Here is a 26,011-nt window from a genome sequence, read left to right as displayed (position 1 = left end):
ATAAGGGATTTATTGTGGTTCTTTACTATAAGTAGAAATAATAATACAAGCAATAATGTAGACATATAAAAATCTAGAGTATGTTAAAATAATATCAAATCATCCAGTGTTACTGGAAAGATTAGTGGATGACTAGGATCACAAAGATCATGAAAGGATTGCATTCCTTCAGCGAATAGTATTTATTGAGATATTTCCGTATTACAGGTGTTCTTATAGAGGTTGAGAATCTAGCTGTGAACATATCAAACCATTTTAATATGGTAATGGGATTCCTTTCTAAGTCCCCTATTGTTTCAGAATGGTGGCAATCTACCAGTGGTTTAGGTGGTGGTGCAGGGTAATGCGTAATGGCAGCCCACAGAGGTTAAGCACTGTGCTTAAGCTTTTGCGCCCATTAAGCACCAGAGGCAGGAAACTGAAGTCAGGTAGGCTAGCATGAGAGTGTATACTCATAACCCTATGACACTATTCTTTTTTTATTTAGAAACATGCAGGAGAGACATTAACTATATCTGTGGGATTTGATGACGTGTCACAGAAGGCTTGCCATAGGCTGTATTACAAAGGATGAATAAGATGTGTTGCAATAGAGGAGAGGGTCCGGTTACTAGGTGATGAGCTCTTCCATGTGGGCATAGGCAGGTAGCCCAGTGGATGGGAACATCCCCTCCATAAGCCCCACTCTCTGGTTTCTACTCCTTACTTGGCCACTTACTGGTAGGTGATCTTGGTTAACCTTAACCTCTTTTATTATTATTATGATTTTTTTTTAATTTTTGAGATGAAATCTCGCTCTGTTGCCCAGGCTGGAGTGCAGTGGCATGATCTTGGCTCACTGCAACCTCCGCCTCCCAGGTTTAAGCGATTCTCCTGCGTCAACCTCCTGAGTAGCTGGGATTACAGGCACACACCACCACACCTAGCTAAGTTTTATATTTTTAGTAGAGATGGGGTTTCACCATATTGGTCAGGCTGGTCTCAAACTCCTGACCTTATGATCCGCCCACCTCGGCCTCGAGGTGTGGAGGGAGAGGCGCGAGCGGGAACCAGGGCTGCGCGCGATTCTTGCGGGCCAGCGGGAGTTCCAGGTGGGCGTGGGCTCGGTGGAGCTCCTGCATTGATTTAATAAAAAAGGTTTCTTAATATAGACACCCAAGACTAATTGTATTGTCTAGGCACATTGGATAAGGATTTAATTTCACACATCACAAACGATCAACATCAAATTGTCAGAGTCGTATTTTATACCTTCTTTATAGAGCTCTTTAATCTTCTTAGCCCACTTTCACAGCCCACTATCCTGAAACAAGTTTCAGTTAGAGCTTAATAGGTAAAAAAGAAAGGTAGAATGACAAAAGAGAAAGTATTAAATGGTCACTCCATCACTGATTTCAGGAAATCATACATGTCCTGAAAAGTTGCTGTAACTTTAGAGCCAGATTCAGGCAGTGTCCCAGGAAGCCACCTGTGAGTGTGTGCAGCTTCTAGCATTTGCTCCAATTTTATCCACAAAGGGCTTAAATGCAGGCTACAAAGCAGAGTTAAATCCAATCACCTGGATCCACAGGAACTCCTGTATTTTCTCCTTTTCAGAGACCAACATCCTCTAGAAGTTCAGGGGCTAAATCCTTCCATCAAAATCACACAGTGGGTTTCTAAAAAGCAGTTGGAGTAAGAGACTTATCAGTTCTGCAATATGCCACTTTTATGCTGGGTGCTTCTGCACTGCAACCGAAAGCAACAATTGCACTACTGTCTAATATTTCTCAAATCCAGCTCTTCCTCTTCATTCCCATCGAATGTTTCTTTTGGTGAGAACTTCAATATTTTTAGATGAATGCTTGTTAGAATAGGTTTCAGCAGGCCTCCCCGCTTCTTCCCTTTCTAAGTATGCCCCCACCTCATCACCAGAGTATTCTTTCTAAAATGCAAATTTGTTTATAGCTCTTCTAACCACCGATCTTCCGCATAGTATAAAGTAAAAATGTTGGCTGGGCGTGGTGGCTCACACCTGTAATCCCAGCACTTTGGGAAGCTGAAGTAGGCGGATCACGAGGTCAGGAGTTTGAGACCAGCCTGACCAACATGGTGAAACCCTGTCTCCACTAAAAATACAAAAATTAGCCAGGCATGGTGGCATGCACCTGTAAGCTCAGCTACTCAGGAGGCTGAGGCAGGAGAGTCACTTGAACCCTGGAGGTGGAGGTTGCAGTGAGCCGAGATCACGCCACTGCACCCCAGCCTGGGCGACAGAGTGAGATTCCATCTCAAAAAAAAAAAAAAATGATTTTAGTGTCAGAAAATGTCCTTATATTTGGGAATGGGCCACATTTCCCAGCATTTTTCTTCCTTTCCAGACTTGGTTCCAATAGCACTACATGAAAAAAATCTGTGAACCCCTTGGATGTCTTGACCTCTTTCTCTTCTATGGCCTATTACAGTTTGTATTTTGCCTCAATCGTATGAATCATTATTCTGACCTCAGCAATTTATTTGTTTGCCTTTTCGTCCTTCCATGCTACGATCTCCTTGAGACTTGTGACCCATATGGTTCATGTGAAATGAATCAATTCTTTCTGTAATCAGCTAAGCTCACTTGTGCATCTTTAGTCAGATGTGGGTTGGATAGGCAGATATGATGATCTATCTAGATTCTCTCAGATGTTTGGGGCTCAACTGGTATAGCTTGTCTAGAAGGGCTTTGACTAATACAAGTGGGCTCTCCCTCATGTGTTATCTCATCCTTCAGTAGGCTAGTCCAGGCATATTCTTAATGACAGTGTCTGGGCAACAAAGGAACAGAAATGTTCAAAGTCTCTTGAGGCCTAAGCTTAGAGCTTGGCCAATCATCATTTCCATTGCTTTCTGTTAATTATTAGCTCAGAAGGTCAGAAGGTCAACCCAATTAAAAGAATTGGGAAAATACATTCTACGTCTCCATAGAAAGAGATACAAGAACACATGGCAAAGGCCATAGCTACAAGAACAGGTGAAGAATTGGGGCTATTTTGGTAACCAGAGTATTACATCTCTTGAGTAAACCAAAACATTGTCATGCTTCCTTCCTGAGAATTCTGCACATGCTGGTGCAGAACAGTGAACTGCCAATTAATGGTGTAATCTGGGTGATTTGTAGTAGCTATTAGAATGTAATTTGTAGTTGCTAAAATTTTCTAAAAGCAAAGGAAATATTTGCAGGGATACTTATAGTTAGATAGTTGTTTTATGAACGAGTTGAATGACAAGAGATGTTATCACTGATTATACAATAGCTAATACCTTATGGATTATATGCCACAGGAGGTAGATACTTTGGTTTTTATTTTGTGTATAAGAAGAGAGAGTCTCTGGGAGGTTAAGGAAGGCCCAAGGTCATGCAGGCGGCCCTTTTGGGATAACTCAAGACTCAAAAACACAGATTTTTAAAATTTTACCCTAAGTGTTAACCTCTGTCCCTGTATTCCTTTGGTGTTAAGAGGCTATTTAGAGTGACTTACATCTAACCATCACTTACAAGGTGGTCATCATCTTAGTGCTAAAGGTTTTCAGGGAAGGAACATCTATGTAAGAGATTTAGTTTATGTGAAAATCTTTTCCAGTTTACTCATCCTTGCAAGGACAAAAGCCAATTTCTTTAGCAGCCGTAGTTACTATTTATACTTTCAATAAATTTCATGTTCTCCATGCAGTTGATCAGATGCTGCTTTCTTCAGAGACGCCAATCAGAAGTCCGAAAGTTTACTTCTCTGAATAAACACTATCCTGAAAAGTAGGGAGGGGAAAGTTCTTCTTATCCTGAAAATTTTCAGCTCTTTGTTAATCCAAAAAGCTGAAAATATTTCAAGTCAAACATGGCCACATACCATCTTGCTGAGTTAGAAGTTTACTTAGTAATCTCCTTATCAGCCAAACAGCTGGAAGTCTAGAAAGTTCTATGTGTAAGAAGCCAGTGTCAACTTGTTTCCACAAAATAGCAGTGAGAAAAAACGTATTAGAAAAGTGGGAGTTCATCAGGAGGAATTAATTTGGGAATTTTGCTGGCATGCACTGAACTCTCAGTACTGGTGAGTTTATTATCGACGGAACCAACTAGAGACTTTAAGGTTGCTTTGTGTGTCATCCACCAGGAAGCATTATTTGTGTTTGGTTTTCAAAGTGTTTTCTATACAGGAGTTTGTTCAAAACTCTAAAAAGTGATACTATGGTATTTTGCTTTATGCAATAGATGTGTCACTGCAAAATTGCTTGCAAATTGATTTTTTTTTCTATTGTAAATGGAAATCAAATTGAAATACACTAGGGGGAATTTGCTAGTTCAAGAAGTCCTTGTTTAGTATGAAAATTGCTTTTTCTCTTGAGAATAAGTCCTCCTTAATGTATCTATTTTGTGAATTTAAATTTTTGTAGCTGTGCTCATCTGCGTATCTTAGGGCACCTGGGGAAAATGCATTTACATCAATTTAGTAACAGGATTTTTCGGAATACCTCACACACCCACAAACTACATGAGAATTTTTCAACTTGAAAACATCCCACTTATTACTGAAGTGATTATGGGTACTCTTATCTAACTCTCCAACAAAACTGACTAGTTGAGAGTCAAACCCCACCTCAAATTCATCCTCTGAATTACTGCTATAAGGCAGAAAGGCATGATTGAGGCAGAAAAGTTGTTAGAGTAAATACTACAAGGCTACAGTAACCAAAACAGCATGGTACTGGTACCAAAACAGAGATATAGATCAATGGAACAGAACAGAGCCCTCAGAAATAACGCCGCATATCTACAACTATCTGATCTTTGACAAACACGAGAAAAACAAGCAATGGGGAAAGGATTCCCTATTTAATAAATGGTGCTGGGAAAACTGGCTAGCCATATGTAGAAAGCTGAAACTGGATCCCTTCCTTACACCTTATACAAAAATCAATTCAAGATGGATTAAAGACTTAAACGTTAGACCTAAAACCATAAAAACCCTAGAAGAAAACCTAGGCATTACCATTCAGGACATAGGCATGGGAAAGGACTTCATGTCCAAAACACCAAAAGCAATGGCAACAAAAGACAAAATTGACAAATGGGATCTAATTAAACTAAAGAGCTTCTGCACAGCAAAAGAAACTACCATCAGAGTGAACAGGCAACCTACAACATGGGAGAAAATTTTCGCAACCTATTCATCGGACAAAGGGCTAATATCCAGAATCTACAATGAACTCAAACAAATTTACAAGAAAAAAACAAACAACCCCATCAAAAAGTGGGCGAAGGACATGAACAGACATTCTCAAAAGAAGACATTTATGCAGCCAAAAGACACATGAAAAAATGCTCATCATCCCTGGCCATCAGAGAAATGCAAATCAAAACCACAATGAGATACCATCTCACACCAGTTAGAATGGCAATCATTAAAAAGTCAGGAAACAACAGGTGCTGGAGAGGATGTGGAGAAATAGGAACACTTTTACACTGTTAGTGGGACTGTAAACTAGTTCAACCATTGTGGAAGTCAGTGTGGTGATTCCTCAGGGATCTAGAACTAGAAATACCATTTGACCCAGCCATCCCATTACTGGGTATATACCCAAAGGACTATAATCACGCTGCTATAAAGACACATGCACACGTATGTTTATTGTGGCATTATTCACAATAGCAAAGACTTGGAACCAACCCAAATGTCCAACAATGATAGACTGGATTAAGAAAATGTGGCACATATACACCATGGAATACTATGCAGCCATAAAAAATGATGAGTTCATGTCCTTTGTAGGGACATGGATGAAATTGGAAATCATCATTCTCAGTAAACTATCACAAGAACAAAAAACTAAACACCGCATATTCTCACTCATAGGTGGGAATTGAACAATGAGATCACATGGACACAGGAAGGGGAACATCACACTCTGGGGACTGTGGTGGGGTGGGGGGAGGGGGGAGGGATAGCATTGGGAAATATACCTAATGCTAGATGACGAGTTAGTGGGTGCAGTGCACCAGCATGGCACATGTATACATATGTAACTAACCTGCACAATGTGCACATGTACCCTAAAACTTAAAGTATAATAAAAAAAAAATTGATAGGGCAATTTAAACACCAACTGTATGTGGTCATTCAGATATTTCCTTCACTCAGTCAGATGTGGAAAGCAGTTCTGCATAAAAGAATAATGAGTTTTGGACGTGAAAGAACAGTGACACGTCACTTAGCTTGTTTAAGCACCGGTTAGCTCGTGTTTGAAAAGTTTGGCATAGACCCTGCACATAGTTTGTATCCAATAAACAGGCTGTTGTTGCGATTGTCACTGGTGGCATTGTTATTGTTCATAGTCTTTCAGCCAGCCTGCCGTTCATTTCCTGGATGAATCACTGGCCAACCCTAGGCAGAAGATAAAGGCATACTCTATAGCTCTTTGGCGCTTCATGTTTCTCTGGAGTAGTCATTCTTCTTGATCTTTAGGTCTAATTTTATTCTCTGGCTTAATTTTATTATAGTAGTAGTTACTTTTTTTTTTTACTTTGATACGATAGCAGTTTTACTTCGATATGATAGCAGTAGTTACTTTTTTATTTGCTTTGTTAATTTTATGATAGCAGTAGTGTTTCCACAGTCTCTTGGCCTAATGTTGGGAGGTGACCTGCTCATCTTTAGACCTGTGATGTGGGCTTTGTGTCCTTTTTTACAGGCAGACACTCAGGCTTTGAAGTAAAACACTGTTGCATTTATTAATTGTATGACTTGGGGTGAATTATTTAACCTCTTTAATTCTCAGAGTTCTCATCTCTAAAACAGAACTCAAAAGACCTACTCTTAGACGTGTTAGAAAGATTAAACAAAATAATGAGTATAAAATATATAGCAGACTGCCTAGTACATAAGGGAACACATAATAAATGCGGTTATTGTAACATTCAGGAGGGACTGCTTATCATACCCCACATCCAGAGTCCTGGACCCTCAATCATCTGATGACTGTTTCCTTAAAGAGATTCTGGTCTTTCCTTCTTTCCTTCTTTCTTTCTTTCTTTTTCTTTCTTTCTTTCCTTCCTTCCTTCCTTCTTTCTTTCCTTCTTTCTTTCCTTCTTTCTTTCCCTTCCTTTCTTTCTTTCCTTCCTTCCTTCCTTCCTTCCTTCCTTCCTTCCTTCCTTCTCTCTCTCTCTCTCTCTCTCTCTCTCCCTCCCTCCCTCCCTCCCTCCCTCCCTCCCTCCCTCCCTCTCTCTCTCTCTCTCTCTCTCTCTCTCTCTCTCTCTCTCTCTTTCTTTCTTTTTCTTTCTTTCTGACGGAGTCTCGCTCTGTTGCCCAGGCTGGAGTGCAGTGTCGCGATCTCCGCTTACTGCAAGCTCCATCTCCCGGGTTCACGCCATTCTCCTGCCTCAGCCTCCCGAGTAGCTGGGACTACAGGCACCCGACACCGCGCCCGGCTAATTTTTTGTATTTTTAGTAGAGACGGGGTTTCACCGTGTTAGACAGGATGGTCTTGATTTCCTAACCTCGTGATCCACCCGCCTCGGCCTCCCAAAGTGCTGGGATTACACGGCGCCCGGCCAGTATTTCTTTGTTTTTATGTCATTTTTTTTCACCTTCAAGCATCTATAATAACATACATATATTACCATTCCTATTCAGTGATTTTTAACAGTCTTTTAGACATTTTATGATGCTCTTAAAACTGTGACCCATTTAATCTTGCCAGAGAAATACATCCATAATTTAAAACGCATTTGCTAATCCTCTACTCAAAACTTCCTGGATTCAAGGCTATTTTTGATCCTGTCCTTTTTTGCTTCTCCAATCTCATTGCCTGCATCTTATGTACCCCTGCTCCATGCTCAGTAAATGACGCCTGTTTCTCTAAAGTCTTCTTCTTCTTTCAGACTTCAGTACTACTGCATATTTGGCTTCGAATGTGTTTCCTCCTCTCATTCTCTCAACAACTTTCTTCAAGGCTCAGCACCTCCTCTCCTGTGACTCCGTCCTTGACTCCAATTGGTCATCCTCTGAAGATTTGTTTCCCTCTCTGCACCATTTGCATATCAACATTAGAGCGCTATTCTCATTACATTGAACTTGATAGTCCATCTCGTTATTCTCTCATCTTATAATGCAGGGACTACACTTTTTAGCTTTCATATTCCCAGTGTCTAGTACAGTACCTGGTGGTACTAGGTTCCCACTCTCAACCTGAATCTCTTTTTCTCCCTTTCCTTATCTTTCTGTATGTATATGTGTGTGTATGCATGTGCATGCACGTACACACTTTCATTTAATAAGGAAATTGTTCCATGTCATGTGGATTTTGTTTTCTTTAACAGTTACCACACTCCAGGTAAATACCACGTAATGTAAACAAATTAGAGGAGCTCTTATCTTAGCATTTAGTTCGTAGACACATATTCCCATGGAATAGGCAGATACTGGAACAAACATTTTCTCTAAATAGTACAATGTGCATTCACAGCTGTAAAATCAATACACCATTTACTGAGAGTTAGCTTTATCTGTTGTGTGTGCTGTATTACAAATGACTTTATACAAATGTGATTGAGCTCGACTTTCCAATTCGTGAAAATTGTTCATTAAAATTACTTCTCATTCATACTCAAGAAGGAACCTTCAATAAACAGCATAATCTTAGGATTTAGTTTAAGAAACAATCTTCCCAGAAATGACTTTGTTTAGGTTCTTGGGAATTCCATGCAGTCATCTATGCATTGAAGTTGAACACATGCTATGTTGTTCAAATGAATAATTATTGCTAAGAAATGCCATTGAAAGCTAATAGGTTCAAAATCATTTTTAATTGTTAGTTTTATTTTACAGCTATCAACTTGACTATACAACAGACTATTGTTTTTTAATTTTTAAACAAGGAGTAAAGGAATGCTTGCCTATAAGATAAATAATTAAGACCATATTATTAGTTTCCCTAATCACATTTTTATTTTAAAAATATTATTAATGGGCTAGGCGCAGTGGCTCACACCTGTAATCCCAGCACTTTGGGAGGCCAAGGCTGGATCACGAGGTCAGGAGATCAAGACCATCTTGGCCAACGTGATGAAACCTCGTCTCTACTAAAAAATACAAAAATTAGCCAGGCGTGGTGGCATGCGCCTGTAATCTCAGCTACTCAGGAGGCTGAGGCAGGAGAATCACTTGAACCCGGGAGGCGGAGGTTGCAGTGAGCCGAGATCGCACCAATGCACTCTAGCCTACATATATATGTATATATATATATACACACACACACATATATATACACACATATATATATAGTGTATGTAGTGTATGTATCAGCAATTACTTCCTCATGATTTGTTTTGCATTGTTCCTTCCAACCTTAGTCTACGTGCATCCATTTATGCATACATATACCCTTATTCTGAACCATATACTTTGAAACTATGAGGTTTTTTAATATTTTCATATAAAATATACTTCACATGTCCAGAAGACCTTTTCTGTTTACATGTCACATGCTTTAATAAGTAAAACTTTAACAGTACTGTTGAAGGACACTTCTTTTTTTATTTAATTTTTATGTTTTTATGTTTTAATGCTAGATTTAAGGGGCATGTGAATGTGTGTTACATGGGTATATTGCCTAATGGTGGGGGTTTGGCTTTTAGTGTCTCTGTCACTCAAACATTGAACATTGAATCCAATAGATAATCTTTCAACCTTTATCCCCTTCCTACCTCCCCACTTCTGAGTCTCCAATATCCCTTATACTACTGTGTATACTTTTGTGTACCCGTAGCTTAGTCCTCATTTATATGTGAGAACACGCAATATTTGATTTTCTGCTTCTGAGTTAGTGTACTTTGGATAATGGCCTCCAGCTCCATCCATGTTGCTGCAAAGGACAGGAATGCATTATTTTTTATGGCTGCGTAGTATTCCATGGTGTCTATATAACACATTTTCTTTATCCAATCAACCATTGATGGACACTAGGTTTAGTTCCATGATTGCCATGGTGAATAATGCTGCCATAAGGATACGAGTGAAGGTGTGTTTTTTATATAATGATTTATTTTTCCTTTGGGTAGATACCCAGCAGTGGGATTACTGGGTTGAATGGTAGCTCTACTTTCAGTTCCTTAAAATATCTCCATATTGTTTTCCATAGAAGTTGAACCAATCTACATTTCCACCAACAGTATACAAGCGTCCCCGTTTCTCCACGTCCACACCAACATCTGCTATTTTTGGTTTTTAGTAATAGCCATTATGACTGGTGTAAAATATCTCAATGTGCTTTTAATTTGCATTTCTCTGGTAATTACTGATGTCGAGAATCTTTTCATGTGTTTCTTGGCTACCTGTATTCCATTTTTTGAGAAATATCTGTTCTTGTCCTTAGACCAGTTTTTAATGGGATTGTTTCTCCTTGAGTTGAGTTCTTTGAGTTTCTTATAGATTGTGGATATTAGCCCTTTGTCAGAGGCATAATTTGTTTTCTCTCATTCTGTAGGTTTTCTATTTACTTTTTGATTATTTCTATTGCTGTGAAGAGGACTTTTAGTTTAATCAAGTCCCGTTTGTCTATTGTTGTTTCTATTGCATTTGTTTTTGGGGTACCTGTCATAAATTATTTGCCTAGGCTGATGTCCAGAAAAGTTTTTCCTAGGTTTTCTCCTATTAATAAGACTTTTATAATTTCCGTCATGTACATTTGCAGGTCTTACAGTTAAGTCTTTAATCTATCTTAAGTTAAATTTTGTATATGGTGAGAGAGGTCCAGTTCCATTCCTCTGCATATGGCTAGCCAATTATCCCAGCACTATTTATTGAATAGTGTGTCCTTTTCCCCATTGTTCATTTTTGTCAACTTTATTAAAAATCAGTTGGTTGTAGGTATGTGGCCTTATTTCTGGTTTCTCTGTTATGTTCTATTGATCTCTTTCTATTTTTGTACCAGCACCATGCTCTTTTAGTTTCTATAGCCTTGTAGAATAATTTGAAGTCCATTACTCATTATTGGTTTGTTCATGATTTCTAGTTCTTCCTGTTTCAGTCTTGGGAAATTTTATGTTTCCAGGAATATATCCATTTCCTCTAGGTTTTCTCATTTGTGTGCATAAAGGTGTTCTTCTGAATCATTGTTTAGTGACATTTTATTTTAGATTTACTACATATGTATGTATCCATAAGAAACTTTTTGTAAATGTGTCCACCAAAATTATTTGTCTCCACTTTTTTTCATCCAGCATTAGGTATATGACATTCATATATGTTGAAGCATATGGCTATAGTTCACTCATTATTAATTCTGTAATAGTATATTAGTATAAGAATAAACTATATGTAATTTAACCATTTTCCTGTTGATAGGCATTTGGACTATTTATCCTCACTCTTTTTAATAACAATGCTGTTGTATGAACATTTGTGTATTTGTCTCTAGTATACATAAGCAATATATTTTCTATGCTATAACTCCATAGAGGTTAAATTGCTGATTGTAGGGTATGTGGATCCTCAAAGTTACGTGATGATAGAAAATGATATTCTAAAATAGTTGTATTAATTTTACCTCTACTAGTATAAGTTATTGTTGCTTTATAATCTTGCCAATGCTGGGCATTGCCAGGCATAAGTAATTACTAACCTGGTGAGAATGTATAGTATAATAATTATGTTATAATTACTATATAGCTTCAAATATATATTCAGTTTATCAAATTATTTCAAGATTATTAATATATTTGATGAGTATAATCAAATTATTATTACTGGTGCAGTTAACATTTTACCATCATTATATTTGATATATCTTATGTCATCCTATTTTATCCTCTTTTTATGATTCCCAATATAAGAACATAAATTTCTGTTAATTTTGAGAATATTGTGAGCCACTTTAAAATTTCTTCTTTGCATTCATGTTGCTTTATTCATCACCAAGCATGGTCTCTTGGTCTTTGTTGTGCTTACTAATTTGGAAGTTTGAAAGATGAAGAAGCATTAATCTAATAACTCCTTATGCTATTTTGTAATCCTACTTCTTGGATTCTTTTTTAATTCAGTATAATATTCATCCCATCATATCACTGTCATTTAAGAAACCCTTTCCTATGCTTTACAATGTATTTTCAATCTGTTTAATTCAGCCACTAGTGCCACTGAGCAATGCCATTTGCCTAACACCAAACTGGCTGGGTAGGTGGCTTCACAGTCACCACCTGGTTTGCATTAATGTTCAGGATAAATTCCATAATACATCACAACACAGTTTGAGGAACAGGCTTCATTCAGGACACTTACAAAACAATGTTCACTAAGAAGATAAGACCTGGGTTTCCAAATCTATTTTTATTCACATGACAAGATAAATTGGGATCATAGGCCTCTGCTGCACATGCCATATGTATGCATTCCACAAGAGGGACATGGATCCCCTCTAACTATATACTTTTTTATTCTATAAATATGAGAAAGTAGCCTCATCAATGGATGGATGAAGAGAGTACTCGGGTACCAATTAGTCTGAGTTCATATATCATTTCTTCAAAGAACTTGTTTGGAAATGCCAGCTGCCCCATCCTGGGAATGTGATAGGCCCTCTTAACAGAAAAAGGAAGGCACTGATCTCTCAGAGGATTGTTGTGAATATTAAATGAGATAGAGAATTTAAAAATGCCTAGTTCATGATAGGTATTGGCAAACATTAGTTCACATTTCCCAATAAGGTGTATGTGCATAAATATATGTACACATTTAGGGTGTGGTATTCTACCATTTATCACTAAAAACAGCAATAGATTGTGAAACACTTTAGAAATTTTGACTCTCATTTAGGAAATACCTATCAACTTAATATAATTCAGCTCTTTACATTTTGCATGCTTCAAAGGACTTTATATAAGCCATCCCATTTGATATTCACCATGACTAAGGGAGGGCTAGTATTGTCTCCATTATACAGAAATGAAAAATAAAGGTTAAGGAAGCAACATAGTACCAAGCTAAGTGAGCAAGGGAGAAACCATATACAAAGACCCCAGATTAAGGAAATGAAGGAAGAATTAATTCCATGTTTAACATTTGGATGTAACTGATTGGCAGTCATGAAATTGGGAATGATTCTCTCACTTATAGGTCATGACTGATAGGGCATGCTTTAGGGATATTTACTTATCCCCAAATCTGATGAAGTTTGTTGTTATTTCTCCAAATTCTTGCCAAATACCTAGAAAAATATGTGCCATATCTCACATAAAAGGCCAGATTCCTATATTAAAGTCTCTGTAAACTGTTCATTGTCTTGGAATTAAAGAAATACGCATCAAAACTATCCACTATTTGTCATACTCTAGTTAAAAGCCCCACTACAGAACTGAACCCAGAGTGGATATTTTATAGGAATTCACTCCTCAAAAGGTTCCCAGCTTTAACCTTGTATTAAGTGACACCACAAGAAGGCTACATGTCTGGTTCACATCATCTACTCTATTCCCAATCACCTGCCAAGATTAGCTTAAATAACTTTATTTTCCACCATACCCTTGGTTTTCACTATGAACCTCTGATTTAAGAACCAGTCATACAAGGAAGGCATTCATCTTTCTCATAAAACTGTCATCTAGGACACTGGTAGTTACTTTGCTTACTGCTGTCATTTAATAGCTCTTACGGCCAATATTTCTCAGACTCCAAGCCAGGAAAATATATGGTTTTTCTGATCAACAGGTCTTCCTCATTTTGTTGGACAATTAAAACAATGTGTGATGGAAAAAAATATATATTGACTTGTTAGTTGACATCTATACGTTTTCATCCCAGCTCTACATGATCTTAACGAAATTATTAACATTTTGTAAGCCTCGGGTTTCTCTATAAAATGCAAATTATGAGCCCTCAATTGCAGGAGTATTCTGAGAAACAAATACTGTGATGGACTAACTGAAGAGTTTTGTAACAATTGCTAGCTTTTCAAAGTCTCTGCCATGTGTTGGAAACCGTAAGTTCCCTTGCACATATTATCTTTAAACTTCTCAGTAATGCAAAGTGATTTCACTATCTCTATTTTATAGATGACTAAATTAAGGTTCAGAGAATAGTAGTAACCTGTCTGAAGTTACACAGCTAGTTGGTAGCTGAGCTAGAATTTAAAATCAAGATTTACTAACTCTGAAATTGGTCACTTACTATTTCCCTGGACCTTTCTGCATGTTTTTTTCCTTGGTCCTATCTGCTACAAAATTTTTAGCTAAGTTATATGGTCAGATACTAAAACTTTCCTCCACTAAATTTTTAAAATTATAATTCTATCCCTCCCCACTGTCCTGTCATGCCTTGTTTCTCTTTGGTAGGCATGGTCATAGGGAAGGCTTTCAGAAAAACAATATATTATAGTGCTTACAAAGTTAGGAGTATGAAGTGAGACACACTTGGGTTTTAGTCCTGGCTCCATTATATTTTGTGTGTGTAGACAAGATATTTCAGTTCTGAAATCTGAATTTCTCATATGAAAATATCTGCTTTGTAGATTAGGGCAAATATGATAATGTATGTAAAGGGCCAGCATGGTGGCTGGCACATCATAAGCATTAAATAAATGTCAGTAAGCATTACTGAGAGGTGACAGCGTGCTGGCAGCCCTCACAGCCCTCTCTCGCTCTTGGCACCTCCTCGGCCTTGGCACCCACTCTGGCTGCGCTTCAGCCCAGGCGCCTGCAGGCCAGCGCGAGTTCCGGGTGGGCGTGGGCTCAGTTGGCCCCGCACTCGGAGTGGCCAGCTGGTCCCACCGGCCCCAGGCAGTGAGGGGCTTAGCACCTGGGCCAGCAGCTGCTGTGCTCGACTTCTCACCAGGCCTTAGCTGCCTCCCCGTGGGGCAGGGCTTGGGACCTGCAGCCCGCCATGCCTGAGCCTACCCCACACTGTGGGCTCCTGCATGGCCCGAGACTCCCCGACGAGCACCACCCCCTGCTCCACGGCACCCAATCCCATCAACCACCCAAGGGCTGAGGAGTGTGGGCACACAGTACGAGACTGGCAGGCAGCTCCACCTGAGGCCCCAGTGCAGGATCCACTGGGTGAAGCCAGCTGGGCTCCTGAGTCTGGTGGGGACTTGGAGAACCTTTATGTCTAGCTAAGGGATTGTAAATACACCAATCAGCACTCTGTATCTAGCTCAAGGTTTGTAAACACACCAATCAGCACCCTGTGTCTAGCTCAGGGTTTGGGAATGCACTGACTGACACTCTGTATCTAGGTGCTCTGGTGGGGACTTGGAGAACGTTTGTGTCCACACTCTGTATCTAGCTAATCTAGTGGGGACGTGGAGAACTTTTGTGTGGAGCTCAGGGATTGTAAATGCACCAATCAGCACCCTGTCAAAACGGACCAATCAGCTCTCTGTAAAATGGACCAATCGGCTCTCTGTAAAATGGACTAATCAGCAGGATGTGGGTGGGGCCAGATAAGAGAATAAAAGCAGGCTGCCCGAGTCAGCAGTGACAACCCGCTCAGGTCCCCTTCCACCGTGTGGAAGGTTTGTTCTTTTGCTCTTTGCAATAAATCTTGCTGCTGCTCACTCTTTGGGTGCACACTGCTTTTATGAGCTGTAACACTCACCACGAAGGTGTGCAGCTTCACTCCTGAAGCCAGGAGACCGCGAACCCACCAGGAGGAAAGAACAGCTCCAAGACGCGCCACCTTAAGAGCTGTAACACCACGAAGGTCTGCAGCTTCAGGTAAATGACATAACCCCTCTGAGCCTATCGCCTCATATGTAAAGTTGGGATAATACTACCTGCACCATAGAATAATTGTGAAGATTTAATTAAATAACGGAAAAATAGCACTTGTCACAAGGCTTGCTACACATAAAAGTATAAAAGCTTATTAAATACTATCTTCATTGTCATTATTGTCAGGGAGATAAAAGACTGGGTGGAAATTCTGGAGCGCTTATTTTTTTCCTTCCAATATTCATGAAATAATAGACAAAAGTTTTCTACTAACTAGGAATTATATGGTCTCAGGTAGAAATGAATGGCCCATCTGAGGGTTTAGTGGAAGAGAGTTCAATGGTTCAATAAAGAGGCTATTTTGAGACAGGTGCTCATAGTTAAGGAGGCCACGGGGGGCAAAGCAGCAGCCCCAGGAGAGCAGCCATAGGAAGCCATTTCCACCCTCAGGCTTGTGATGGCTGACTTGAGGCCTCAGCTTGACTGCATTTAGGGACACTGCAATAGCTGGTAGAGCATTATTTATTGTCAGCCCTTCAGATGACACGCAGCCCGTTCCTTTTCTGCTAAAAAGGGAAACCCAGGTGGTTTTGATTTTTGTTTTAATGCTTGGGTTGCCCCAGGTGTATCTGTGAGAGTATTTCTCGGAAGAGATTGGCCTGTGAGTCGGTGAACTGAGTGGAGAAGCTCCACCCTTAATGCAGGCAGACACCCTTTAATCAGCTGGGGGCCTGGAGAGAACAAAAAGGCAGAGGAAGGGCAAATTCTTTTGCTCTCTCTTTTGGAGCCAGGATGTTCTCCTGCCCTTGGATGTCAGAAAGCTAGGTTCTCCAGCTTTTGGACTCTGGGATTTGCACCAGAGCCCACCCCCGCAACCCCAACCACCCCAGGTTCTTAGGCTTTTGGCCTTGAAATGAGAGTTATGCCATCAGCTTATTTATTTGTAAGGCCTTGGGACTTGAACTATGCCACATCATCAGCTTTCCAGATTCTCCAGTTCAGATGACCCTTTGTGGAACTTCTTAGCCTCCATAATCATATGAGCCAATTTTCCTAATAAATCCCTCTCACATCTCTCTCTCTCCCTTCCTCCCTCTCCCCGCCCCTTGTGTGTGTGTGTATCACACACACACACACACACACCAGGTATCTAGCAGTGCTTTGCCCATGGTAGACAATCAGTATTTGTTTACCTACTATACTAATTTATTAATATCTCACACATACTGCCTCTCCTGTAAAGTCATGCAGAACAAAATGAACACCATGTCTCTGCAATTATAAAACCTAAGAATCCTAGAAACTCTCACTTGTAATTTACTTTCTAAACCACTTCTGGTTTTGATGTATGTTTAGAGGTAGAATGGAAGGGTGGTTAAGGAACTTACGAAGGTGGGGAGCTAGTATTGTGGTCTCGAGGAGGAACAGTAGTTGAATCATCTGCTAAAAGTAAGCAGACTAACTCCATGTGCTAAGTTAGTGGTTATGACAGTTTACATAACCACTGTACTTCTTTCTGCCATACAGTTGAATATTAGGCTCCTTGGCAGGCAAACCTATTGGGTTATTTGTTAAAACCTTCCAGTTAATATTTGGAAAATCCTTGATTTTACATAACAGGTGAAGCTTCCAAAAGTGTCTATTGTGATTGTTTTAATCACTTTCAAATACAAATTTGTGTTAATCACTTTCAAATACAATGAAGGAATTGAATATTAAAAGAAAAATATTTTTAAAATGCACTAATTTGAAGGTCTCTTTAAATTAGCTGCAAGCACTAGAAAAACCTCCAGTCTCAGTAAGAAATATCATCCTAGCCCATGTTGATCAAACCTCTATATTTCTGATATTGTGATTACATGTTTCCTAACTCTTAGAAGAACCCAATAAGGAATATGCTATCCATTTTCATTGTAGACACAGAGACTATATATAGATAGATAGATAGATAGATAGATAGATAGGTAGATAGATATCTCCTACCACTTCTGTCTTTCTGGAGAACCATGAGTAAAACAGTCCTGAAGGGGAAGAGGGAGGAAAGTATATTACCAGTGATCTCTGTAGCTGTAGAAGAAAGCCACCCAATAAAAACTGACCAGACAAGCAGCAGGGGTGGGAATAAATGCTTTGACATGTCCTCCTCCGATCCTATGACCTGTAAGTGCTTCTTATTGGCTGAACCCAAAGGGACAACAGGAAAAAGAGGATCAAAGGAACCTGGGAATAGAACCCATAGAGATCAGCCTCCCAGGACACAGTGAGAAAGATAAGCAGAACCAAAGGAGAAGAACCGACACAGTCAAATATCACAAAGCCACCAATCACTAGACATGGAAAAGTACTGATTTAAAAGCAAAACTTATTCATATTGAATCCATTTCAACTACTAATTAGGTATGATTAGATAATTTAATTGAACATTATAAATATGTTTCATCAATGAAAATGGATGATAATGCATTCCTCATTGGGTTCTCCTAAGAGTTGGGAGACTCGTGTGTAACTAAGTACAACATGAGAAATATAAAGTTTTGGTTAACATTGACTGTGATGATGCTATTTGTTATTGAGGCTCTGTAGGCTTTTCCAGTGTGGCAGCTAATTTAAAGAGCCCTTTACATTAGTGAATTCATTAGGTAAACAGTAAAATCCTTAGTGTCTACCATGGGCAAAGTACTGCCAGGTACCTTGGATGTAACAGTGTTCGCAAGCAACCTGGACTTTAGTATCAGAAGTTTATAGTCTAGTAGATTAAATCATACAAATACATCTTTTAAATTATGAAACATACCAAGAAAAAAGTCATGTTATGGTTTTTTGGTTTCGGTATATGGAAATATACCGAAAGGGCTCTAATTGAGATAGGATGATCAGAAAAGGCCTAAGGAGGGACACTTGAGACCAAGCACTACAGAATGGTGAATATGACAGGCTGGGTTGGGTAGGGAGGGGGCTGGGACTGGGGAGAGTTCAAAGGAAAAACATCTGTACAAAGGTCCTGAGGTTAGAATGACTGGAATGAGTTCAGTTTTTGTGAGGAACTGAAAGGAGCCCAGCATGAGCACAGCATAAGGAGCAAAAGTGTGTGTGTTGGGTGGGAAGGTGGGGTGGGGGATAAAGGAAAAGATGAGGTTGGAAGTAGATAAGGATCCTGTCATTCAGTGCTACACGGTAAGCCATTGATGAGTTAGAAATTTGGTCTGAAGAGAGAAACCAATGAAGCATTTCATATAGGGAAGTAGTAGGGTCTCATTTACGTTTTCAAAGGCTTACCCTGGCTTTTTAGTGCAGAACAGGTTGGAAAGAGGCAAAAATAAATGTGGAGACCAATTAGGAAGCTATTTGAATGGACAAGACCAGAGATAATGGTGGCTTTGACCAGGTCAGTGGTAATGAGGTTGTCTTACATCTGCATCGGTAGCAAATTTGATGAACCAGATGAAAACCTATTCTCTAAAAAGAAGGTAACATAAACTATATTATAGGATTGTTGTAAAGATTGAATAAGATGTGTGCAAACATAGGCCAAAGCCACAGCTATATACTAAGAACTCAAAAAATTTCCTCCCTGTTTTTGCATATACCAGACTGCTGGTTTCATGAGGATATTTATATTATTCTTGTTTGAATCCACCCAGTCTTCTAGTACCGTGTTTCTTGAATGACTATGTATGACATGACTGCAAAATACTAAACCTTTTGGAAACAACGTTCTAAGTCAGGAGAGAAAAAGCCTAGCAAACATGTTTCACTTCTAAATTCTCGATTTGAATTTCTTCTGTTTCCTCTTTAGACTTAGATACCATAATTCCAAGGGCTCCTTAGAGGCTGTTTTGTGGAATGCTAAAGGCCATCCGAAATTCAATTTTGTTGTTGTTGTTGTTGTTGGAATGAAACATCATCCAGCACTTGCAGAATTATCCTTTAAGAACTACAAAGTGCTTTTCAAATGAAGTTACAGCCTGCTGATGAACTAGAAGGGGAAATGAAGGAACTGGATGATTTATGTATCTATGTGCAGGAGACAAGTGAATTGGCAAGATGCAAAAGGGTGAAATACCAGTGTCTCCACCCCATCTTACCATCATTTTGTATTGTAAAATTTAACTTTCTTTTTCTTCAGGATTTCTTGGAATAATGTCAGTAAAAAAAAAAAAAAAAGCAACTGGATCCCTGGCTTTGCTTCACTTTCTTCACAAGAATATAAGAAAGCTATGAATCTGGGAATCTAATACCCCATGTGTCCTTTTGAAAGGCATTGTGTATTGCATTGGGTTTGTTTGTTTTGTTTTGTTTTATATGAGGATGTTGAATCTACTCTGTAAATTACTTCATCAAATTGTGTATTTAAAAGCAATTGATAATTCTAAAAAAGCATTTTCATAAGCAACACATCTTAATAATTACTAAAGTGTCTGATAAGGAAATAATAAATCCCATGGTAAATCAGACCAATAACAAGTCAGAACAAAACTATTTCTAAGAGGGAAATGAAAGAGTTTCTCTGGGTAAAATACAGTGGAATTACTCATTATACTGTGGCATGACACTAAAGACAATATATTAGGTCTAATTTTGGATATGATCAGGACTCTTTCTGAAAAAAAATCGTCCATGAAGCACATACATGGTTTAGGTATGAACCCTGAGTAGAACAAATGGAAGATTATATGTTTTTTTAATGATGCACTGTCTGTAAGCTAAGTGAATAGAAAATGGGTACATAATTCTTCAGCACTCCTGCTTGCCTGAAGTATTAGTGCACTCTTTAATAATAAGTCACTGTAAAAATTATAATGTCCATAGGTCAATTTATTATTGTAAGCACTAAACAAAAGAATGGAGAATAATCTTTGGCTGAGGTTAGGATCAAAGGCTGCACAGAATGTACAAGCTATGATTGCAGGCTTGGTCCCTTCCATGACTCTTATTATATCACATAAATCAACCAACCAGTAATGATTTATTTGGTGTCAGTGTCATGCTTATTCCCATTTTAAGTGCACTGAAGTTGATAGGGAAAAAATAACTAAAAGTAATAGCTGGTTCATGGTATTCATTCACTAAATTTGCTGAATGTTATGAATGAATAAATGAATGAAAGATTATTTTATTGCCTTTCTGGGAAATTGTTATGCCTTTTCAAAAATCTTTATTTAGAGTTTCTTCTACCACTACCATCCACTACAAACCCTGGATGTTCTAAATCTGCTTTCCTATGTGACTGTACTAACACACTTACTTTTTAAAGAAATCTTTCTACACTTCACATTTTATCTCAATTAACCATGTACATGTCTGTTTTACCAGAAACTATGTCTCATTCATTTTTATATCAGTGCTTATACAATAGTTGGAACATATTAGATATATTAGATGCTTCATACAATTATTAATTCATCCATAAATTCATATGCTTATGTGTTAAATGAAAACCTGTTATAATGAGTCCCTATGCTAGGTGTTGGCAAGGTACCTGTCACAGTCTCCAAAACTCTGTAGCTGCTTTAGATTTCTGTTATTAGTGCACTGATCAACATAAGATGCAACTATTCTGTCAAACTATTAAGAAAAAAATAAACCAAACATTTATAACTGGTAGTTTTCCGAGGCAGAAATGTGAATCCTGAAGCCAAATGATAAATTTGTTTATTATTTACTTTTTGTAGCATTACAATCTTAATTGTTATTCAGATATTCTACTAGGTCTACCTACATGGTTAGCTAGGCAACTAATGATCAAGCGAGCTGTTTTGTTTTTTTTTTTTTTTTGGTTTTATCTTGGAACTTCATGAGGAGGGCCATAATGTTGATTGAAAATCAGTTTTCAATAAGGTGAACCATGGTCAATATAGCATATTGCCTTCTGTACTGGGAGGCAGTATGCAAAGTGTTAGGAGCATAGACACTGTTATCAGCCTTCCTGGGTTTAACCTTAACAATACCTTGAACATATGTACCTTGAACAAAGTACCAAGCCCTATTATGTTTTTTTGTTTTTGTTGAACACAGTACCAAGCCTTATTATGTTTTTTTGTTTTTGCTTTTGGATGGAGTCTCACTCTGTCCCTCAGGCTGGAGTGCAGTGGTGCGATCTCAGCAGCTCACTATAGCCTCCCTCTCCCAGGTTCAAGCGATTCTCCTGCCTCACCTTCCCAAGTACCTGGGACTACAGGCATGCAGCACCATGCCCTGCTAATTTTTGTACTTTTTTTTTTCTTTTCTTTAGTAGAGATGGGGTTTCACTATGTTGGCCAGGCTGGTTTCGAACTCCTGACCTCAAGTGACCCGCCCACCTCGGCCTCCCAAAGTGCTGGGATTACAGGTGTGAACCACTGTGCCCAGCCACCTCATTATGTTTTAACATTCTCTCACATTAGGTAAAGATATTCATGATGCTTACTTCACAGACTTGTAAAGACAGAATCACACATGCAATGTACCTAGAAAAGTGATCAGTACATAGTACTCAATACACTTTAGCTATCATTATTAGCCATATATTTTTACATTGATTTTTATAAAGAATATAGATTCTGGGCCGGGCACGATGGCTCATGCCTGTAATCCCAGCACTTTGGGAGGTCAAAGCGGGAGGATCACAAGGTCAGGAGATCGAGACCTTCCTGGCCAACATGGAGAAACCCCGTCTCTACTAAAAATACAAAAATTAGCCGGGCGTGGCGGCACAGGCTTGTAGTCCCAGCTACTCCGGAGGCTGAGGCAGGAGAATCGCTTGAACCCGGGAGGCAGAGGTTGCAGTGAGCCAAGATCATGCCACTGCACTCCAGCCTGGTGACAGAGTGAGATTGCATCTCAAAAAAAAAAAAGAATTTAGATTCTGATATTCCTAGAGTTTCTCCTAATGAAAGCTAGACAGTTCTGTTTATCAGTCACATGAAGATATTTGTTTAACTAAAATTTTTATTTACGATGTATTTAGATTCACATGAAATTGGAATAAATCATACAGAGAGATAATCCACATCCCTTACCTATTTCCCCCATCAGTAACATCTTGTAACATCATAGTACAATATCACAACCATGGAGTTGGCATTGATAACAGTTATGATGCAGTTCTGTCATGACAAAGACTCCTCATGTTGCCTTTTATAGCCATTCTCACCCACCCCGACTCCATCTCTCTGTTCCTGATTCCTGTTACCCACTAATTGTTCCCCTTTTCTATAATTTAACTCCTTCAGCACCATTTGTTTAAAAGGCTGTCCTTTCGGCCAGGCGCGGTGGCTCCCGCGAGAGGCCGAGGCGGGCGGATCATGAGGTCAGAAGATCCACACCATCCTGGCCAACACGGTGAAACCCCGTCTCTACTAAAAAAATACAAAAAATTAGCTGGGCGTGGTGGCAGGCACCTGTAGTCCCAGCTACTCGGGAGGCTGAGGCAGGAGAATGGCATGAACCCGGGAGGCGGAGCTTGCAGTGAGCCGAGATCGCGCCACTGCTCTCCAGCCTGGGCGACAGAGCAAGACTCCGTCTCAAAAAACAAACAAACAAAAATAAAAATAAAAAGCTGTCCTTTCTTCATTGAAATGCTTATACAGTTTTGTAAAAATACAATTGTGCATATTTTGGTGGGTCTATTTTGGGTTCTCTGTTCTACGATATTGACCTATGTATTTACCCCTCCTTCTTAACCACACTGACTTAATAACTGTAGCTATATAGTAGGTCTGAATACGAGATAGAATTATTTCTCTTACTTCATTCTTCTTTTTCAAGATGCTTTTAGCTATTGTGGGGCCTGTGCCTTTCCATATGAATTTTATGATAAGTTACCTATGTCTGCAAGAAAACATACTGATATCTTGATAAGAGTCATAACTATAAATAGTTTGAGAAGAATTGATATCTTACTATGCTGAGTTTTCCTATTCACAAACACAATGCATTTCTTTTCTGATTTCTGTCAGCATTTTAAAATTTTCAACATACAGATCGTATACATGTTTAGTTAGATTTAAATCTAGGTATTTAATTTTTTATGTGCTTGTAAATAGTAATGTCTTTTTAATTTCAGTTTCTACATGTTCAATCTTAGTATATAGAAATCCTGTTAGTTTTTTTGTATTGATCTTGTAAGATCCTGGAACCTCGCTGTACTCATTATTGGAGTATTTTTGTATATCCCTGGGGTTTTTCTATGTAAATAATCATGTCATCTGCAAACAAGAACAGTTTTATTTTTTTCAAATCTTTATTTCTTTTTCTTGCCTATTGTGTTGCCTAGAATTTTCAGCACTATTTAGAATAATAGTAGTGAGAGTGAATAGGTTTGCACTGTTCCCCATCTCAAAGGAAAAACATTGTCTTTCAATATTAAGTATCCTATTAGCTTATAGATATCTTGTGGATTTTTAAAAAATCAAGTTTACGAAGTTCTCTATTCCCAGTGTGCTGATAGTTTGTATAATAAGTGAGTGTTGGATTTTGCCAAATGCTTTTTTTGGTGTTAACTGACATAACGAGAAGATTTTTTTGTTGTTGTTTTTTAGCCTATCCATACAATGAATTCCATTGATTGCTTTTTGAATGTGGGACAAGCCTTGCAGACTGTAATAATAAATACATTTAAATTGTTTTAGAATAAGATGAGGTATTTCTAAATGTCTTTTGTGCAGCCATAAGATGAAGAACCAATGAAATAAATCTCTTTTGGTCATGGTGTATAATCATTTTTATACATTGCTGAACTTGATTGGCTAATATTTTGTTGGAATTTTGCTTTCTATGTTCATATAAGATATTTTTTAAATTATACTTTAAGTTCTACGATACATGTGCACAACGTGCAGGTTTGTTACATAGGTATACATGTGCCATGTTGATGTGCTGCACCCATTAACTTGTCATTTATATTAGGTATTTCTCCTAATGCTATCCCTCCCCCTCTCCCCCCACCCCACGACAGGCCCCAGAGTGTGATGTTCCCCGCCTTGTGTCCAAGTGTTCTCGTTGTTCAGTTCCCACCTATGAGTGAGAACATGTGGTGTTTAGTTTTCTGTCCTTGCGATAGTTTGCTAAGAATGATGGTTTTCTGCTTCATCCATGTCCCTTCAAAGGACATGAACTCATCTTTTTTATGGCTGCATAGTATTCCATGGTATGTATGTGCCACGTTTTCTTAATCCAGTCTATCATTGATGGACATTTGGGTTGGTTTCAAGTCTTTGCTATTGTGAATAGTGCTGCAATAAACACATGTGTGCATGTGTCTTTATAGTAGCATGATTTATAATCCTTTGGATATATACCCAGTAATGGGATGGCTGGGTCAAATGGTATTTCTAGTTCTAGATGCTTGAGGAATCGCCACACTGTCCTCCACTATGGTTGAACTAGTTTACACTCCCACCAACAGTGTAAAAATGTTCCTATTTCTCCACATCCTCTCCAGCACCTGTTGTTTCCTGACTTTTTAATGATTGCCATTCTAACTGGCATGAGATGGTATCTCTTGTGGTTTTGATTTGCATTTCTTTGATGACGAGTGATGAGCATTTTTTCATGTGTCTGTTGGCTGCATAAATGTCTTCTTTTGAGAAGTGTCTGTTCATATCCTTTGCCCACTTTTGATGGGGTCGTTTGATTTTTTTCTTGTAAATTTGTTTAAGTTCTTTGTAGATTCTGGATATTAGCCCTTTGTCAGATGAGTAGATTGCAAAAATTTTCTCCCATTCTGTAGGTTGCCTGTTCACTCTGATGGTAGTTCCTTTTGCTGGGCAGAAGTTCTTTAGTTTAATTAGATCCCATTTGTCTATTTTGGCTTTTGTTGCCATTGCTTTTGGTGTTTTAGTCATGAAGTCCTTGCCCATGCCTATGTCCTGAATGCTATTGCCTATGTTTTCTTCTAGGGTTTTTATGGTTTTAGATCTAATATTTAAGTCTTTAATCCATCTTGAATTGATTTTTGTATAAGGTGTAAGGAAGGGATCCAGTTTCAGCTTTCTACATATGGCTAGGCAGTTTTCCCAGCACCATTTATTAAATAGGGACTCCTTTCCCCGTTTCTTTTTTTGGTCAGGTTTGTCAATGATCTGATGGTTGTAGATGTGTGGTGTTATTTCTGAGGGCTCTGTTCTGTTCCATTGGTCTATATCTCTGTTTTGGTACCAGTACCATGCTGTTTTGGTTACTGTAGCCTTGTAGTATAGTTTGAAGTCAGGTAGCATGATGCCTCCAGCTTTGTTCTTTTTGCTTAGAGTTGTCTTGGCTATGCGGGCTCTTTTTTGGTTCCATATAAAATTTAAATTAGTTTTTTCTAATTGT

The sequence above is a fragment of the Gorilla gorilla genome, chromosome 8, assembly GCF_029281585.2.
Source record: "Gorilla gorilla gorilla isolate KB3781 chromosome 8, NHGRI_mGorGor1-v2.1_pri, whole genome shotgun sequence".
NCBI classification, from domain to species: Eukaryota; Metazoa; Chordata; class Mammalia; order Primates; family Hominidae; genus Gorilla; species Gorilla gorilla.
Note: the sequence above shows the minus strand (reverse complement) of the source record.